General features: G+C 30.9%; 1 long non-coding RNA gene and 1 pseudogene across 1 annotated transcript; one reads left to right on the forward strand and one right to left on the reverse strand.

Annotated features, from left to right (window-relative positions):
- Positions 1-3,238: 3,238 nt before the first annotated feature.
- LOC107009988 lies at positions 3,239-5,074 on the reverse strand (annotated as a pseudogene).
- Positions 5,075-18,447: 13,373 nt separating this feature from the next.
- On the forward strand, positions 18,448-18,987 carry LOC114076034. Its single transcript, XR_003576301.1, has 2 exons — positions 18,448-18,598; positions 18,698-18,987. It is a non-coding gene; the product is annotated as an uncharacterized LOC114076034 (long non-coding RNA).
- Positions 18,988-22,275: the final 3,288 nt, after the last annotated feature.

Consider the following 22,275-nt stretch of genomic DNA (forward strand, 5'->3'; position numbering starts at 1 on the left):
ATTGTATAATTCACAATTGTATAATTCGTTGACCTTTTTCTCTGCAATATTTGTATAAAATTTGCATTTGTCTACAATTGAATTGAAGTTAAATGTTTGTAAATTGTATAATTAAGTGTGTAACACGAAGATATATGTTTTTGCATGTGTATATACAATTTTCTCTCGCTTTATACAAAACAGAAACAGAAATTATACACTTCTGTGTATAAAGCGAGAGAGGCGAGAATGGGAGAGTGGTGAGCGAGACTTTTGGGAGAGAGACACCTGACAAATTTTGGCTAATGTTTGCTATGGAGCACAATTAAATAAAATCCTAGCTACTCCAGTTATTTTAGGTTATTAATTTGCTATTATATACAATTTTCCCTTGAAAAAAAAGGGAAGAAGGATTTTGGGCCCAAGTCTGATTGTTGTCGGGTCAGAACTTGGGCCTTAGCTGTTGATCTTTTGGGGTTTCGGCTCAATTTTCGTTCTTGTATATTGTTATATACATTTACTGTATATTGACTATGTATTTAATGTATACAATTCATTTTTTTGCCTTAGGTACTTGTAACAGATTCATTTCATCATATATATTAGCTTAACTTTCGTTGTATATTAGTCCAATGATCAACTACTATGAGGTAGACTAAAACGAGAATAAGCTTAAGCCTCCCTTGCCCAACTCGAGCTGCAAAGGGGAAGAAGCCAACTTGTGTTTGCAATTGCATCGCTCCTTCTCTATTTATTTTGTTGAAATTTGAGGTTAATGGCATGACCTAATTTTGAAACCAACTTATTTGAATTGATGAAAAATCAAAACTCATAACTAATAAGAAACAATATCCACGTGTATGACTATACCTGTATTCATTAGTTTTTGAAATTTGCAAAATATATATAATTTGGTTCATACTTATATCTATACTTGAAATTTAAAAATAGAGTGATGGAGCTAATTGGTGATACCATGAATGATCTTAGGCATGAAAAACGAAAAAATCATAGTTTGATAATTCACAATGATATATCTGGAAATTTTAGATAAACTGTGGAAAAGAGAAATTTTGGGAATTTTTTGAAATGGTATGAAATAATAGAAAATATGTAAAAATGATGTTTAGTTAATTTTTCTTAAAATATTTAGAGTTAGACAAGTTGCAACAACGAATCAAATAAAAAAAATGAAAGAACGATTTTGGGCCCAAGTTCGATTGTTGTCTGCCTGGGTTAGAATTTGGGCCTTAGCTGCTGATCTTTTGGATTTTCAGCCCAATTTCCGTTCTTATATATTGTTGTATACGCTCACCGTATATTGATAAATAATAATATATATAGACTACGTATTTAACATATAGTACCCTTTTTTTTTTGCCTTTGGTATTTTTAACAGCCTCATTTCATCATATATATTAGCTTCCCTTTCTTTGTACATCAGCCCAATAACCAACTTCTATGAGGTAGACTAAAAAGAGAATAAGTTTAGGTCTCCCTAGCGCAACTTGCGATGCAAAGGGGAAGAAGTCAACTTGTGTTTGTAATTGTATCGCTCTTTCTTTATTATTATTATTTATTTATTTTGAAACTTGGAGTTAATGTCATGACTTAATTTTGAAGCAAACTGATTAGAATTGAGAAAAAAATCATAAAACTCATTACCAATAAGAAACACTATTCATATGTACGACTATATATATTCATTAGTTTTTTGAAATCTACAAAACATACTTTGATACACCATGAAATTACGGATCAATAGAGGAAATAAACATTAAATGTCAAAAGAGTACCACAAATATTTGAAGCAAACTAACTTAAACCCTTGTCATGTTCATCTGACTCTTCAATCTTCATAGATTCATCATTCTCTTCCACCTCCTTAGTGAGATATTGAATCACAGGCGTCTTCATGATTTTGGAAGAATGCACTATTATGAAAAATGCATTTAAATATAAATTTAATTGATATGATCTTTAGATTCTTAATATAAATCATCAAGTTATAAAAACTATATGTCCAACATAGATAATACTACTATTTTTTTTTAAATATACATATTTGATTTAATTATATAAATTTTTTACAAGTACTACTATTCTTTCAAAGAATTTTCAATGTAACAACTTGAAAATTTTGATAATTAAAGAAAAAAAAAACAAAAGAAAAATTAGTTGAGACGTAAAAATGGTTACTCATAACTACTTAGAGAGGTGTTACTAAAAAAAACAAGATTGTTGTTAGATTTAAATTTTTATCCTCTCAGAGAGAGGTGCTCAAATCTATCATATTATTATATCATACTATGAACGTGGGCTTACACATCTATATTAAGTATTTCTTAAACAGAAAAGACATAAAAACACCATCAAAGTAGTTCCGTATTTGCATAAAGACACCTTAACTTTCAAAGTGTCCTATCACCCCACCGAACTATTTAATATCTTTGTAAATGGATCATTTTGACTCATTCCCTAATCTATGTAGTGGAGCGTGTGCTCACTTTCTATGATATAATTCGACCCGCCACGACCCTATTCTTTGAACAAAAGTCTTCTTCTTTCCTTTTCTTCTCTGTTTGGCATGTACCTTCAAGAAATTTCCATTTTTTTCTTCATTCGGGTTTTTTTTTATTCAGTTATATATGGAATTAGGTGACAACAAGATTTTGAATGTGGGATTGCTTTTAGTTGTAACCCTTTTGGTAGCAAAGCTCATATCTGCTCTAATTATGCCCAGATCTAAGTAGCGCTTGCGTCCAGTATTTAAGGCATGGACTGTTGCTGGTGCGTTTAGAGATGAGTATCCAAAGCTCGGGAGTGTTTACTCTGAATTTATTGAATAAGAACATCACATTCTTCATTGCCCCAAAAGTTTCTGCACATTTTTTCAAAGCTCCAAAAACAGATCCTAGCCAACTGTGGTATCTTATTTTCTTGGAGAAGATGATGAAATCGTCAAACAGAGAATAACAATGTTGATTTTGCTGTGGAAAAAACCATGAAATCAAAAAATTAGGGTTACCAACGATTATTTTGGTTTAAATTTGGGAAAGCTAACATAAATTGATTTAATACTTAATAAATAATGACACATGGCGCTTTTAAATTGGTTCATGGCGGTGAATATATAGCATGACACACTTATGTGCATGGTAACAATCCAGACTAGGGAATAGGTCAAAATGGCCCATTTACAAAGATATTAAATAATTTTGTGGGGGTGATAGGACAATTTGAAAGTTAAGGTGTTTTTATGTAAATACAAGACAATTTTAACGTGTCTTTATGCCTTTTCTCTTATAAGAATTACAACTATTATTGAGATACAGCTTGAGCAAAGATCAGATCAAACTTGGGCTGGGTATTGGCTAAAGTTTGGTGTTTAGGAACATAGCTAAATGATAGTGACAAACAAAGTTAAACTCGAATAATTATGTAATCAATAATCCTAGTACAAGTATGAAGACGTTGTATGTCATGAACAGTGAAGCCTCCCGTTTACTACTACCATTTGGCAAAGATGGATATGAGTCAGGCAGTGGCATCACACAATAATCACCATTGAAATAAACCGTGTGTGGAAATGCCCACCCATTCTTAAAACTGAACAATGTGGACGAATCTTTGGCGAATAGCAGCTCGGACTGGACATTTCCTAACGGACCAGCCTGCATTAGGACATTATTATACAACTCTTTACCCCAGAGCATCGCAGTGTCATCTGTAGATTAGATGATAGATCGCCAATTATATATAGTACATTTAAACAGAGCAACAGTAATTAGTGATTGCAGTACTTACTAATTTTTGTTCCATAAGGAGTTAATGACTTATAATTGAAGCTGAATAACTGAGCAAGGTTGTTGAAATTGGGATGTTGGACAACTAAATTCCACTGCGTATAATTCACATTGTAATTGAAGTTCGTTATCGTGACCTTTACCCTCCAATATTCCTTGTAGTTGAACTTCACATGCCAGTGAATTCGAATAGGGCACATATGACTTGTGCACCCAATCATAGGAGAATTGTTGTCTTTTCCAAAGCCCCAAGCTTGCTGTGGTTCGTCTCGACTACAAGGAATTAAACAAGGATGATCAGGAACTAACTAATATACCAATTTTATTTTGGACTTACTCTACACAATCTCTATTCTTCTGGCAGCCACAACTGCATTTTTGGCACGGTACAATGGTGTCAGTGTAGAAGGCTGAGAGGGAGACACAGCATGTAGGAGCATTTTGAGCTCGGAACTGTGAGTATGTGCATGTGAGTTTCCAAGTCACTGTCAATCAAAAGTTAGATATTAGTAAAATTATGTTTTATTAATCATATCGAATTATGAATGAAAAATGTATCTTACTGATGGCCTGTGTTACTCGTCTCCCATCTTGACTAACAAACTTACTGGGTTCAACTATTTTAGCAACTCCACATGTATAACCAGGCCCTGGTGTCTTCAAAGTGAAGTTCTTAGGAAGTCTAACTGTAGTTCCCGTGCCACCAACACTGAGTTGGAAGGAACTAATAGCTTTTCCTGGATCTTGCACCAGCGAGTTGATTACTCCTCCCTTGCAGCAATTTGCAGTCTGTTGATTGTACGCAGTAGATCAACAACTGTTGGATCCCTCTTGCAACAGTGAGGAATAATATCTCCACGAAACTTGGAGCAATCTCCTTGCTCTGTCGTTTCACCTCCTTTCATGCTCCATATTACTTCTTTCCTCGCCCACATCCATCCCAACTTCCAGCCTGGGGCTTCCATATGCCTGTACTGCTGGTAGTTGAATAGGGTCACAGTTGCCTGTTCACAATTCACAATATTATATTGTAAAAAAGTGTAGTTTATTAACTTGAAATTTACGTGCAACTTACAATATATCCATCTGACGACCAGTCGCTAACATCCCATTGAACGGTTATATTTCCGTTGGGATCAAAACTATCATATGCTTCTAAAACTAGAGTAGAAAATAAAAAAATTAAAATCGTAGCAAAAACACCTGAACGAAAATCCATGGCGACAAGGAAAAAGGATTCTAATTCGAAAGTAAAAATTGAAATGAAGGTTGCTTGTACATTTAGGATGTTGAAAGAAATCACTGGTCTACGTGTTGAAAATGGTATGAATACCCATTGAAGAAAAAATGAGTTGTACACATCAAATACAACAAGAACGGAAATGGGACCATTTGTTATGATATTGCCAACAAAATTAATGCTCTTTCAAATTAAACTTTTCTATTAATTACTTTTATATATATAAGTGTCACATTGGTCACATGCACAAGCTAAATCATTTGTTCACTTATATTAATTGCACATGCCCAAAATAAAAAACAACTATCAAGGTGCATGTCTTTACTACCACAAATGAATATTAACACAAATTTCATTGTAATTACATTTGTAGTAATCTTTTTTAGTGCTTTTGCTTTTTCGATATAATAACACCCACATACTTCTTTCTACATCACCGCCTTTTTTATGTCCCTTTCTTCACTCTTTATTATAAGTGACTGATGGGGTCGATTAAATTGAATTTAAATAGATAAAAATGAACAGGATTATTAAATATTGGATGAATCAATAATTACTTCAAAAAGTTACTTAACCTGAAATAAAGTGAAATGCATGTCATAATCCAAAACGTTCAACTCTATTAATTTTTAATTATTTTATTTGATTTCTATTATAATATCTTGTAAAATTATTATTTTTTAATATTAGGATTATATATAATATATCAAATAAAAAAATTGATTATATTTTTCATAAAATTATAAGTGACTGATGGGGTCGATTAAATTGAATTTAAATAGATAAAAATGAACTGGGTTATTAAATATTGGATGAATCAATAATTACTTCAAAAAGTTACTTAACCTGAAATAAAGTGAAATGCATGTCATAATCCAAAACGTTCTACTCTATTAGTTTTTAATTATTTTATTTGATTTTCTATTATAATATCTTGTAAAATTATTATTTTTTAATATTAGGATTATATATAATATATCAAATAAAAAAATTGATTATATTCTTCATAAATATTAAGTAAGATACTAGCCCAAACTTTGATGAGAGGAAGGTCAATAATCAACCTAAACTTAGTGAGTTAAATAAGCTATGATTTCATTAACTATCCATGCATTAATATTTCGATTTTCACTTTTCACTGTATTAGTTTTGGTAGAGCAATACAAAGTTCTTTAATGGGAATTTTATTATCAATTAGATAAGAGTATGCATTTTTTAAATGACGATGGTTGAAAGATATATGATATTATCAGTTAGTTACCTTACCTTGTTGCTACTGACAAGTACAGACGGTATCTAGATAAGTTTTATGGTCATGTATCATGTATAGTAGTGTTACATATTTTAAGAAAGGGAAGACATAAAGATTCTATTAAAATTATCTTGTATTTGTATAAAGATAATTTTAAATTGTCCTATCACCCCACATAACTATTTAATATCTTTGTAAATGAGTTATTTTAATTCATTCCCTAGTCTGGGTTGTTACCACGCACATGAGGTGCTTCATGCAATATATTCACTGTCATGGACTAATTTAAAAGCGTCATGTGTCATTATTTTTTCTTTATTATTAAGTATTTAATCAATTTATGTCATATTCCCCAAATTTAAACCAAAATAATTGTTGGTAACCCTAATTTTTTGATTTCATGTTTTTTTCATAGCAAAATCAACATTGATATTCTCTGTTTGACGACTTCATCATCTTCTCCAAGAAAATAAGATACCACTGTTGGCTACGATTGGAGCTTTGAAAAAATGTGCAGAAACTTTTGGGGCAATGAAGAATGTGATGTTCTTGTTCAATAAATTTAGAGTAAACACTCCCGAGCTTTGGATACTCCTGTCTGAATCCACCAGCAATAGGCCATGCCTTAATTATTGGAGGCAAACGCTACTTAGATTTGGACATAATTAGTGCAGACATGGCTTTGCTACCACAAGGGTTACAACTAAAAGCAATCACATATTCAAAATCTTGTTGTCACCTAACTCCATATATAACTGCATAAAAAATCCGAATGAAGAAAAAGAATGAGAATTTCCTGAAGATACATGCCAAACAGAGAAGAAAAGGAAAGAAGAAGACTTTTGCTCAAAGAATAGGGTCGTGACAGGTTGAATCATATCATAGGGAGTGAGCAACACGCTCCACTACATAGATGAGGGAATGGGTCGAAAGGATCCATTTAAAAAGATATTAAATAGTTCGGTGGGGTGATAGGATACTTTGAAAGTTAAGGTGTTTTTATGCAAATATGAAACTACTTTGATGGTGTCTTTATGTCTTTTCTCTTCTTAAAAATGCACGTCGTTGGCGTAATGTATGAAAATACTATTAATTATCACTTTTCGTCTTTGCTTCCTGTTTTATTGGGATTTAAAGAGAGTTTAATTATTTTCAAGAGTCGTCACTTAATTTATTAAGTAAAATTAAGAAAAATTGTTCATTTTCAAGAGATTAAAACAAAAATCTAGTGAAAACTTATAAAGGGATTCGAGGATTGATATTAGCATTTCGGGAATGATTTCAAAGCACCCGAAATGTTCGCTAACACGCGATTATCCTATAATTAACTATTTGACTAAAAATAATTTGACTTAACTCGAATTGAACAATTGAACCATTTTATAGTTGAGATCATTTTAAAGGGAAATTTGAATGTTATCTAAGTTGAATACTTTGGAAAAAAATATATATATTAATATCATAGGAAGTGAGTGTTTAATTAATTAACTTTCAGAAAATTAGTTCAGTATGGATGTCTGGCGAGAAAAAGTGAATCGACTAGGCATGTCTGGTTTTCTATACGTCTGGGCCAGATTTTGGGCCTAATCATACTTTTGGACCAGTGGCCACTAAACTCAATTGTAGCTCCCCAATAAATTCAACAAGTTAACCGAATTAAACTAATTAGTGATTCAGTTAAAAATTAAATAAGACGAATTAACATAAATTAATTATTGAGCATTTTAATGTCAACGAAAAAAATAATTAACTTAATTATAAAATGTTAATTCAAAAATATAAACTATTGAATAATTGAACTAATTAATCTTTTTAGACGATTTTTGGATATTCATAAACTACACTAATTAAATACATAATTACGTAAAGACATAAATATTATTTAAAAATCATAAAAAGTGAAAAAAACTATATAAAAATTAACTTGAAAAATACTTTGAATTTTATGAAGCCAATTATTTCAAATCATTTGAAATTTAAGAAGTTCGCTGATTAATATATATTGTGCATGATCAAAATTGGGTGTCAACACTTGCTTTGAAATTTGAATCCCTTATCTAATTCTAAATTTTCAAATGACCATATATTCTTTCAAACTTAGATAGAATTATATTTCCTTTCCCGGCATGAACTCCTCCTAATGAGTCCATTTGGACACTTTTACTTCTTTAATAAAAATTAGATCATGCTTGTATTAATTAATTTAATTAATAGAGTCGTTTATGATAAAGATATAAAAGAGCTATAAAGGTCAACTTCAAGAGCATTTTGTGAACAATCATAATAAATAATAAATTTGTATCAATTTTAATAGTTTAAGCATATTTTATACCCTTGTTCGAATTTTAAAAAACACTTCTGAGCAAACTATTGTTTGGCCAAATTTTTAAATAATTGTTAAAGCATGTTTCATAAAACCCTTATCAACTTATTTTTAAGAAATATTTTTTCAAAATTCTTTTTCAGAAAATCTATTATCTTTTACGTGGAAAGAAGACATCATGTAAAAGAAGACATGATATACCCCTCAAATTTACGATTTTTATGGAAAAGTATGATATATATATATATATATATATATATATATATATATATTTGAACATATAGGATTTGTTGTCACAATTAATAGTTTTCAGTAATCTTCCTATTGTCGCTACAATAAATTATTCTTTGAACAATTATTATTCATTTTAGCAAAGAATCTAAGAGAACTTAATAAATTATACTTTGTACACCTAATATTTGGTTCTACATTTAATAGTTTACCATATTATTCATGTATATATCTGTTGTCACAATTAATAGTTTTCCATATTCCTTATATATATTGGCTTCAAAAGTAAATCTTTCTCAATCGGTATGTTAATTGTACATTTTTCATTAAGAAGAGATTTACTTGCTATAAATCTTTGAGGCTCTACCATTATAAAAGAAATGTGGAGTGACTACTATTTTATCGAAAAAAAGGAATAAACATGTGTTTTAAAGAGTTTTCAACTTTTTAGGATCGCCACTTAATTTTGAGAAAAAATAAAAAAACCTTTATTTTTAAAAGATTTAAACAGACAAAATCATTTGAAAATATTTAAGAGGGTTCGGGGATTCTTATTAACGTCTTAGGAAGGTTAATAAAGCACCTAAGATGTTCCGCTTAATTACGGTTATCCGACAACTAACTCATTTGGCTAAAAATTTGTTTAACTTACAATTGTTTTGGGATAATTTTTTTTTATATAGTTGTTTGGAAATGAATACTTAGCTTTTTATCTCGGTGAAACATTGAACTTGAGAAAATTATATTAAAACTATTAATCTTGATTCAATTTTAAATTATTAAAACATTACGGCATTTGTGGGAATTTGGATTCTTTAACCTTAAAACAACCGGCAAATATAAGCAAATAGATAAACGAACATGAGAGAGAGAGAGAGAGAGAGAGAGAGAGAGAGTTGGATCCAAATCTGGATTATCTGTCTTCCTGGACCGTTATTTGGACCCTTTGTTTGTGGACCTTAGGCCCACTTCATTTGTACCTGTCCTAAACTATTCAAAGTAATAATAAGGAAACTTTACAAGGCTTAAGTCTAAAAATAGCAAAATACGACATAAGATAAACAAAGTATGAGCTTTTGGCCGCAAGACTTCAATTTTTCGAATGGCTTCATATTCTCCACCTTTGGAGAACTTGTTCGTCTATTTCTATGGGTTGACTCGATGAAGTCGTTATCAAGCTTTTATGGACCAAAATGATGGAAAGAAAAATCACTAGAGTCCCATGAACTCAATCCGAATCACATGAAACGAGAAAAAGAAAAAAAAATTAGTATTCATGCTGAAAATGATGCTCATGAATGTTAGATGACAATAAGTCTTCTATGTAAACTCAACATCCTTTATTGATTAGGATAGCTCTTTTCTGTTTGTATTCAAACTCTATCATGTACATCATCAGCACCTATATATATATATATTATGGCAGCCTTGGTTACCTGTAGAAATGACTAAGTTTCTGTCCTCTTCCTTACGTTTTAGTTTGGTATCAAGAGCCAACTTTTTTTTTCTTTCTTTCCGCCACCATGGACAACCCCAACCAGTCCATTGTCGCTGCCGTTCAGCCACATTCATCCTCTTCCACATATCTCTCCATAACTGACTCCAACTCCCAAACAATTGCCCTTCCCGGTCTTCCGATAAAACTTGATCGCGAAAATTATTACCTTTGGCAATCTACCGTATATTCTGCCTTTNCTTCATCCTCCCTACCCACTCGAGTCCTACCAGTACCTCATTCATCCACCACAATATCTCCACCACACAATACATGTCCGCCCACCGTCGCGTCCTCTGCTTCAAGCACATATCAGAATGCTCCCACATATTTCCGGCCTGCTACTTCTTCCAATCATCCTATGACCACACGAGCTCAAACAAATTCCCTCAAGCCTAAAACACTTGTTGTATCTCGCCATCCTACCCCAGTTTCATCCGTTATAGCAAGTGAACCAAAAACCTATAAGCAAGCTGCATCCTCTCCTGAGTGGTTGTGCGCCATGGAAGCTGAATATCAAGCATTGCGTTGTAACTGCACTTGGATACTTGTTCCCTGCCCTCCTACTACAAATGTGGTGGGTTGCAAATGGGTATACCGTATTAAGCGACGAGCAGATGGTTCAATCGAAAGGTACAAAGCTCTCGTAGTTGCCAAAGGTTTTCATCAAGAAGAGGGGGTGGATTTTCATGATACATTCAGCCTAGTTGTCAAAACTTCAACCATCAGACTTGTTTTATCTTATGCAGTGACTAAAGGTTGGGATCTTAAGCAATTAGACGTTAACAATGCATTCCTTAATGGTGACCTTACGGAGGTTGTTTACATGTCTCAACCACCAGGCTTTATTGACAAGTCTCACCCACATTTTGTGTGTCGCTTGTCGAAAGCGTTATATGGACTAAAGCAAGCTCCTCGCGCCTGGTTTCTCAAGCTCAAAACATTTCTCCTATCGCATGGTTATACTTGTTGTTACTCTGACTCATCCTTGTTTGTCCGTCATACTCCTTCCTCCACTACCTACCTCTTAGTTTATGTGGACGACATCATCATAACGGGTAGTGATCCCTCTTATATATCCTCATTCACCCAATCTCTTGATCTTGAGTTCTCTTTAAAAGACCTTGGTAATCTCTCATTTTTCTGGGGTATTGAAGTTAGTCGTGTCGGATCTGGGATGCATCTCTCTCAAACTAGCTACATTTGAGATTTACTCACTCGAACAAAAATGACAGATTGCAAGCCTTCTCCTTCTCCAGCAGACACCACATTTCAGTTGTCCAAACATGGTGAAACCTTTGATGATCCATCATTATTTAGGAGCATTGTTGGCGCTCTTCAGTATGCGACCATTACGCGACCAGAGATCTCCTTCTCAGTTAGTCGTGTTTGCCAATACATGCAGAATCCTACATTAGATCATTGGAAAGCCGTGAAACGGATCCTTCTCTATCTCAAAGGCTCCCTTACGCATGGTATCTCCATCACTCCATCCACTTCATCTACTATACATGTCTACTGTGATGCAGGGTGGGCTGCTGATCCTGATGATCGTCGTTCTCATCATGGCTTTGCTGTATATTATGGTCCTAATCTAATCAGTTGGTCCTCACGGAAGCAAAAGGTAGTAGCTCGGTCCAGCACTGAAGCTGAATATCGTGCCATTGCATTTGCCGCATCAGAAGTATCTTGGATAGCTAGTTTGCTCAAGGAACTCCGATTGCCTTGTCCTTGTCCTCCTGTGATATTCTGTGATAACATCAGTGCCATTTATCTCACTGCCAATCCTGTCTTTCATCAAAGGTCGAAGCATATTGAAATTGATTATCACTTTGTTCGCGAAAAGGTTGCTCGTGGCCAGCTTTGTGTTAAGTACATTCCTTCCACTGATCAAACTGCTGATGTGTTCACTAAAGCTCTAAGCTCCCCTCGTTTTGCTCATCTACGATCCAAGCTCATTGTCTCCAAACCCGACATGTGCTTGCCGGAGGGTGTTAGATGACAATAAGTCTTCTATGAAAACTCAACATCCTTTATTGATTAGGATAGCTCTTTTCTATTTGTATTCAAACTCTATCATGTACATCATCAGCACCTATATATATATATATTATGGAAGCCTTGGTTACCTGTAGAAGTGACCAAGTTTCTGTCCTCTTCCTTACGTTTTAGTTATGAATAAGGCAGAATTAAACAAATGGACCCATATATGGATGGCAACAATACATTTGGAGAGTAGCCTTAATATACATATTTTACGCTCTCTGTATAACAAGCAATATTTCAATCTAAACCAAATATTTTCCGGGATAAACAAGATACCAAGCTAACAACATTTGATTTAAAAATAAAAATATATGTATATAAAAAAACTATGAACTTATTTTATAAGTAATTTTCAATCCCTTTTCGTCCTACGTGGCACTAGCTTGAAAAAAAAGTCAAATAACGTTGGACCCACAAGATAGTGTCACGTAGGCCAAAAGGGGTAGAAAATTATTAATAAAATAAGTTCAGGGGGGTAATACTGTTAGGATCGAATCCACACACACACACTTGATGAATGAAGAACACAAGAACTTTCAAGAGAAAGAGATGAGAGATCTAGAGAGAGAAAGAGAGAAACCAATATTTTGTGGTAACACCCCGTAAGTATACTTCCACGGCGGTGGGGTTTATATTAATTATTCAGAGTATTTTTGGTTACATGGAGAATAAATAGTACAACCTAACAAATAGGACCTTTGTATAGTACAGTGGTCTCTGAGATTTCGGGCATAGGTTGAGGGGTTACTTGTGCATTATCCGAAAAGGTAGTAAAAAACAATAATTAAAATAAGCATCTTATTTATTTATTTTAAATATTTTTTTTGTATTTTTACAAAATTTAATGAAAAAATTGTTTAAATTGATTAAGTGACTTTGTAAGTGAAATATAAATAGTAAAGTAATTTTCTACGTGAAACACCAATAGTTGAGTGACTTTTGAGTTAAAAAACAAAGTTAAATAACTTTCTAAGTAAATTTTTCAAAGTTGAGCGATCATATGAGATATTATCTCCTCTACTTAATAAACTACTCTAATAAACTTGAATACAAAGAAAAATTAACTTGAATGCTTTATAAGTAGACATTAATATTCAAATACATTAACAAAAATAAATAAATATTATTTTTTATGTGCAAACAAATCCTTAACTTGGCCATCGTCTATACTATTATTATTAAGCAGTAGCAAGAAATGGAGGTAGGGTCGTACGGAGCTTTCCAATTCTTATCATCACCACCTACTATAACCCTTTTATTTTATTTTCTTCCTAAGTCAAGTTCATGTCACCATCATATTTCACGTGCTTCATAACTTATTGTTTTCTGTTACTTTCTTGAGTGAAGCTTTATGGTATTAATCATTTTTTTAAGGGATAATGCACAAGTATCCCCTCAACCTACGTCCGAAATTTCAGAGACACACTTATACTATACTAAGGTCCTATTACCCCCATGAACTTATTTTATAAGTAATTTTATACCCCTTTTCGGCCTACGTGGCACTAGCTTGTAGAAAAAAGTCAACCATCGTTGGGCCCACAAGATAGTGCCACGTAGGTTGAAAAGGGGTATAAAATTATTACTAAAATAAGTTCGGGAAGGTAATAGGACCTTAGTATAATATAAGTGTGTCTTTGAGATTTTGGGCATAGGTTAAGGGGGTACTTGTGCATTATCCCTTTTTTTATTAATAAGATAAAATCCTCTACAAGAATAAATACAAGTAAGGAGGACTAGACTTTACCTCACCAATTCTAATAAGGTCTTTCTACGATATTAATTTTGTAGAAATAGTTTTTTACTTAAAAAAAATACTTTTTTTCGCTTGCATATTTAAGTCAAATTTGGTTATTAGCAACTTAAGTTCAAAATGGTCAAAATTATAATTCATGCAATCATAGCTTATTTAACTCACTCAAGTTTAGGTTTGATTATTAACCTTCCTCTCATCAAAGTTTGGGCTAAATATCTAACTTAAGATTTATGAAAAATATAATCAATTGTTTTTTTGATATATTATATATAGTACTAACATTGAAAAATAATAATTTAAAAGCAATGATCTAGTGGAGTATTATACATTCATGATCCCATTTTTAAAAGAAACATTCATCAAGTAAAACTAAACAAGTTTTGAAATATTGACTTAGACACCAACATTTAAACAAGAATCTAACAAAAAAGACAACTATGATCAACAAATGTATTCTGATGGGTTTTCTTTGGTATTGTATTTTAGTGGGTCTGGGCTGGTTGAGAAACAGTTGGGCTGAAGTGGGTAGCTCTCTTTTGGAAATATTTTGGTTTGCCGTAGAGGTGTCAATATGGGCTAGCCCACCTCATCCGGGCTAATCGATACAGACTTTGATATTTTATGGGTCAAGCCGGGCTAGTCCATTTTTTATATGGGCTAAAAAAATGGTCGGCTCAATCCATAAGTACGTAGGCTTGCAGGGTTGCCGAGTCATCCCACTTTTTAAATAATTATATTTTTTTATAATTATTAAATTAAATTAAAAATTATAATTTAAAAATATTATCATAAATATCGACAAAACAATATTACATGATGTTAATATTACTACTTGTTAATCATATGCACAAATAAATTATCTTTATAATATTTATTAAGTTTTTTTTTTCAATTAAAAGTATAAATATCTAAATAGAAATATTAACCTAATTGTTTTGAGTTTGGAATCTTTTTAACTTTAAATTTTAATATTATATTATATTTTTTAATTAATTTATATTGGCCCACGGGTCGTTCCTACCGATATTTCTCAAGCCCATAAAATTAGCAGGCTTATTCAAGCTGGGCTAAAAAATTCTTTTCTTAAATGGGCTACAAAAATCATAGTCTAACCTTATTAAATTTCGGGTTAAGCCAAGCTGGCCCAACAAGCCTATCTCATATTGATGGCTCTAGTTTGCTGGAACATAATAAAAGACCCAAAATTTGGTTTGTGCCAAATGGGTTTAGGGCAAAAATGGTGCTATAAAATAGGTTAGATTTGCAATTAGGAAATGGCCCAATAGATTGCAATTGTAGTTCCCCAATAAATTCAACAAGTTAACCAAATTGCACTAATTAGTGATTCAGTTAAAAGCTAAATAATATAAATTAATCAAGGGCAACTTTCACATATAGCAAATAAAAAATTCATATTTGTATGTTATAGCAAAGTTTGTATAATTGTGCTTCATAGCAAACATAGAAACTGTATAATTCGCTATACATATACAGTTGAAGCAAGTTGTATAAAACAAGAAAGAGAAAGACATTTGGGCAGAGAACTGTATAAAAACGAAGTGTATAAAACGAATGGTATTATTATAAGTGTATAGAACGATTATATACAATTTGAATTTGTATAAAATGAGAAAGAGAGAAAGACAAAAGAGACTTGACAAGGAATATACAATTGAATCGAATTGTATAAAACGAGAAAGAGAGAAATAAGATTCAATTTGAAAATTGTATAAAATGAGAAAGAGAGAAAGACAAAAGAAACTGGGCAGGGGAGTATTTTTATTGTATAATTATAAGTGTATAGGACGAAAATATATGTACTTGCATGTGTATATACAATTTTCTCACGCTTTATACAAACAGAAACACAATTTATACATTTTGCTTCTGTTTGTATAAGTGAGAAAGGCAAGGGTGGCGAGTGAGATTTGGGAGAGTGGCGAGCGAGATCTGGAAGAGGGGAGAGAGGGGAACAAAAATATATGTATTTATACAATTTTCTCTGCTTTATACAATTTGAAATATTTTTATACACTTGTGTTTGTATAAAAGGTGAGGAGGCGAGCGAGAGATTGGAAGAGAGTGGTGAGCGAGATATTCGGGAGAGAGGCCCCTGGCAATTTTTCGAAAATGTTTGCTATGGAGCACAATTAAATCAAACCCTAGCTACTCCATTTATTTTAGGTTATTAGTTTGCTATTATATACAATTTTCCCATTAATTAATGAGTTTCTTAATATCAACGAAATAGAATAATTAACTTAATTATAAAATGTTAACTCAAAAATATAAACTAAATAATTAAAGTAATTAATTTAAACAAAATCTTTTTTGAGACGATTTTTGAATATTCTTAAACTTTACTAATTAAATACATAATTATGTAAAGACATATATATTATTTAAAAATCATAATAAGTGACAAAACTATATAAAAATAACTTAAGAAATATTTTAAATTTTATAAAGTCAATTATTTCAAATCGTTTGAAATTTAGAAAGCTCGTTGATTAATATATATTGTGCATGATCAAAATTGGGTGTCAACACTTCCTTTCAAATTTATGTCCCTTTCTAATTCTAAATTTTCAAATGATCATATATTTCTTTCAACTTAGAGAGAATTTTATTTCCTTTCCCGGCATGAACTCCTTCAAATGATTTTTAGTACTTGCTCACCTTATTTACGTAATCAAGTATTCTTACTTAATTGTAAGAATACTTTTTACATTTCAAAATGATTTTCCAAAAAAAAGTAAAATTATATTACAATATACTAGCTTAACATATTTTAATCAATGTAAAACTCACGAAGAACTTCACTCCACCGCATTCCTTTTGTTATGGCTTTCTTTTGGTGGAATTTGATGAAAATATTTCCTATGTGATGCATTAATCATTGCATTTTTACACCAAACTATATTTATTTTGAATGATTTAAGCATTGTTTTTGTAAGCTTGTATTTTTTAGTAAAAAACGAATTAGATCATGCTTGTATTAACTGAGAAGACTAATTAATTTAATTAATAAGGTCATTTATGATAAAGATATAAAAGGGCTACAAAGGTTAACTTCAAGAGCACATCATAATGAATAGTATTTTTGTACCAATTTTAATAGTTTAAGCATACTTTAGGCTCTTCTTCGTATTTTAAAAGGCATTTTTGAGCAAATTAGTGTTTGGCCAAATTTTTAAATAATTGCTTCTTTAAAGCATGTTTCATAAAACTTTAAAAATCAATTTATTTTTGAAAAAATATTTTTTTCAAAATCATTTTTTAAAAAATCTATTATCTGTTACATGGGAAAAAAACATGATATCCCCTCAAATTTATGATTCTTATGGAAAAGTATAATCTGAAAAAATTAAACTTTGAACACATAGGATTTGTTGTTACAAGTAATAGTTCTCAATATTCTTCCTATTCTTGCTGTAATAAATTATTCTTTGAACAATTATTATTAATTGTAGCAAGGAATCTAAGAAAATAATTTATACTTTGTACATCTAAGATTTGGTTCTACAATTAATAGTTTTTCATATTACTCATATGTATATATTTGTTGTTACAATTAATACTTTTCCATATTATTCATATGTATATATTTGTTGTTACAATTAATAGTTTTCCATATTATTCATATGTATATATTTGTTGTTACAATTAATAGTCCTCCATGTTATTCATATGTATATATTTGTTGTTACAATTAATAGTCCTCCAATTTATTCATATGTATATATTTGTTGTTACAATTAATAGTCCTCCAAATTATTCATATGTATATATTTGTTGTTACAATTAATAGTCCTCCATATTATTCATATGTATATATTTGTTGTTACAATTAATAGTCCTCCATATTATTCATATGTATATATTTGTTGTTACAATTAATAGTCCTCCATATTATTCATATGTATATATTTGTTGTTACAATTAATAGTCCTCCATATTATTCATATGTATATATTTGTTGTTACAATTAATAGTCCTCCATATTATTCATATGTATATATTTGTTGTTACAATTAATAGTCCTCCATATTATTCATATGTATATATTTGTTGTTACAATTAATAGTCCTCCATGTTATTCATATGTATATATTTGTTGTTACAATTAATAGTCCTCCAAATTATTCATATGTATATATTTGTTGTTACAATTAATAGTCCTCCATGTTATTCATATGTATATATTTGTTGTTACAATTAATAGTCCTCCAATTTATTCATATGTATATATTTGTTGTTACAATTAATAGTTTTTCCATATTATTCTTCATATATATTGACTTCAAAAGTAAATCTTCCTCAATTGGCAAGTTAATTAAATATTTTTCATTGAGGCTCTACCATTATAAAGAAAAGTAGAGGGACTATTTTATTCACCACAAAATTATTCAATGGAAAATTTTGGTGCATCTTTTCGCTGTTCTATTTTTCTCATTATTTGTATCTATGGTATGTATTCATCTATAATTTTTCTTATTTATATTTGTTCAAAATTAAATTAACATATGCGACTAATTAAATTTGTAATTCGTAATCTTGATCTTGCAGGCGTGTTGATGATGAAACAAGTGAATGGCGATGATACATGTGATGAATTTTTTCCTTGTGCTATTCCTTGTTCACAAATATCACCATCTTGCTTATCATTTTGTAAACAACGTTATGGAAAACTTGTAGTTGGTTCAAGGTGTGATGACGAAGGTCCAGGACATTATACTTGTATTTGCACCCTCAGTATATCTTGTCATCTTCTTACTTAGTTATTACAAATACATAAATTATTAGCTCTTCTACAAAGAAAAAAAAAATAAATGAAAAAGTATAATTTTATTTCAAAATATCTTTTTTTGTAATTGCATTGCTCACTATCTCTATTTTTTCTTTTCAAATTTTGGATTAATCTAATTACCTAATTCTGAAGCTAGGTGATTTGAATTGAAGGAAATATAAGCAATAAGAAGAAAATGTTTATCTGTATGACTATATCTATATACATTTTTTTAAAAATTTACAATATAAATGATTTTTAAAATATAACAAAAATTTAAAATATATAATGTTTTAAGCACTAAAATAAAATAATAAATAATTTGATCAATGTTATAATTACTTTGAGATATCAATGAATCATAGATCAATCTGAAACGAATGAATCATAAATTAATTGAGAAATCAAAATCAACTAGATAAATTAAAAAATTCGTTCAAAGAAACAATTAATAAATAAATAAATTGATTGGCTAAAAGCCAAAAAAAAAGAAGGCGAAGAAGTCTTTCCATGCACACTTTCTCTTTTGCTTTGTATCAACTAATGGAGAGGTATTTTTTGCTTTCAACAATGACGTCACTCATGAATCTCGACTCAAAGCCTTTATCGAATCCTCAAACGAAGGAATTACACATTAATTTAAGAAACAAAAACAATGTATCAGAAAAACATGAACAACAAAAAATCGAGAAAATAAAATCATCATCTGTTGAAAGTAAAAAAAATGATGAAGAAATGTGTCTACCCTTTTTTTTGTTGCTTTGTATTAACTCTCATAGCTTTTCTTACATTCAACAACGGTGTCACCGATAGATCTCAACCCAAACCCTTACCAGAGCCACCATCAACTCGACCTATCCCCCTAATTTTTTGGGCCTCTTTTTTCACAATGAATCTTTGACTAAATTTGTAGATGAAAAAGTTTTTTTTTTTTTTAAAAAGGATACAATTACACTATTATCCAACTCCATAAAGTTCAATCACCGTCAACAAGTCAATTTTAAACAGGTTGAAACATTTTATCTTTCCTTTTCTAAGTTGACCACATGCTCATAAGCGTTTACAAGAAACTAAAAGTTTTTGATAGGAAGTGAAATATCCACAAGAAAAGCGGAGAGTCACTTTCCCAAATAGTGTTTTTGTTTCACTTTCTACATAGAGAGAGAGATGTGATGATGATCAAAGCTGAGTAAATTACGATAAATATAAATTAGAAAGAGAAAAGATTTGAAATTAAAAAATAGAGTGATGGAGGTAATTGGTGATACCCTAAGTGATTTTAGGTGTGAAAAAAGAAAAAAAATCGTAAGATAATAATGTATAATAATATACCTGAAAAAAGTGAGAAAAATTGTGGAAAAAAGGAATTTTTGTAATTTTTCTAAATGTTGGAGAATAATAGAAAATAGGGATAATGCCCAAGTACTCCCTCAATCTATGACCGAAATCTCAGAGACACACTTATACTATACTAAGGTCCTATTACCCCCCTGAACTTATTTTATTAATAATTTTTTACCCCTTTTTTACCTATGTGGCACTATCTTGTGGGCTCAACGAAGGTTGACTTTTTTTTCAAACTAGTGCCATGTAGGCTAAAAAGGGGTAGAAAATTACTTATAAAATAAGTTCGGGGGGGGGGGTAATAGGACCTTAGTATAGTATAAGTGTGTCTCTGAGATTTCGGCCATAGGTTGAGGGGTAGTTGTGCATTATCCCTAGAAAATATGTAAAAATGATGTTTAGTTGATTAATTTTTCCTTAATATATTTAGAGTTAGACAAATTGAATAACTAATCAAATAAAAAAAAGGGCAACTTTCACATATAGCAAACAAAAAATTCATATTTATATGCTATACCAAAGTTTGCATAATTGCGCTCCATAGCAAACATAAAACTGTATAATTCGCTATACATATACAATTGTATAATTCGCTAGCCTAAATTGTATAATACGCTGGCCTATTTCGCTGCAATTGTATAATTCGATATCCTATTTCACTGCCTATTTCGCTGTAATATTTTTATAAAATTTGTTTTGTATACAATTGAATAGAATTAAAATGTATGTATATTGTATAATTATAAGTGTATAGCAAGAAGATATATGTTTTTCTCTCGCTTTATACAAAAATAGAAACACAATATATACACTTCTGTTGTATAAAGCTAGAGAAAATTGTATTTCACTACAATTGTATAATTCACAATTGTATAATTCGTTGACCTTTTTCTCTGCAATATTTGTATAAAATTTGCATTTGTCTACAATTGAATTGAAGTTAAATGTTTGTAAATTGTATAATTAAGTGTGTAACACGAAGATATATGTTTTTGCATGTGTATATACAATTTTCTCTCGCTTTATACAAAACAGAAACAGAAATTATACACTTCTGTGTATAAAGCGAGAGAGGCGAGAATGGGAGAGTGGTGAGCGAGACTTTTGGGAGAGAGACACCTGACAAATTTTGGCTAATGTTTGCTATGGAGCACAATTAAATAAAATCCTAGCTACTCCAGTTATTTTAGGTTATTAATTTGCTATTATATACAATTTTCCCTTGAAAAAAAAGGGAAGAAGGATTTTGGGCCCAAGTCTGATTGTTGTCGGGTCAGAACTTGGGCCTTAGCTGTTGATCTTTTGGGGTTTCGGCTCAATTTTCGTTCTTGTATATTGTTATATACATTTACTGTATATTGACTATGTATTTAATGTATACAATTCATTTTTTTGCCTTAGGTACTTGTAACAGATTCATTTCATCATATATATTAGCTTAACTTTCGTTGTATATTAGTCCAATGATCAACTACTATGAGGTAGACTAAAACGAGAATAAGCTTAAGCCTCCCTTGCCCAACTCGAGCTGCAAAGGGGAAGAAGCCAACTTGTGTTTGCAATTGCATCGCTCCTTCTCTATTTATTTTGTTGAAATTTGAGGTTAATGGCATGACCTAATTTTGAAACCAACTTATTTGAATTGATGAAAAATCAAAACTCATAACTAATAAGAAACAATATCCACGTGTATGACTATACCTGTATTCATTAGTTTTTGAAATTTGCAAAATATATATAATTTGGTTCATACTTATATCTATACTTGAAATTTAAAAATAGAGTGATGGAGCTAATTGGTGATACCATGAATGATCTTAGGCATGAAAAACGAAAAAATCATAGTTTGATAATTCACAATGATATATCTGGAAATTTTAGATAAACTGTGGAAAAGAGAAATTTTGGGAATTTTTTGAAATGGTATGAAATAATAGAAAATATGTAAAAATGATGTTTAGTTAATTTTTCTTAAAATATTTAGAGTTAGACAAGTTGCAACAACGAATCAAAT

This window comes from Solanum pennellii, chromosome 2 (assembly GCF_001406875.1).
Source record: "Solanum pennellii chromosome 2, SPENNV200".
In the NCBI taxonomy this organism is placed as follows: Eukaryota; Viridiplantae; Streptophyta; class Magnoliopsida; order Solanales; family Solanaceae; genus Solanum; species Solanum pennellii.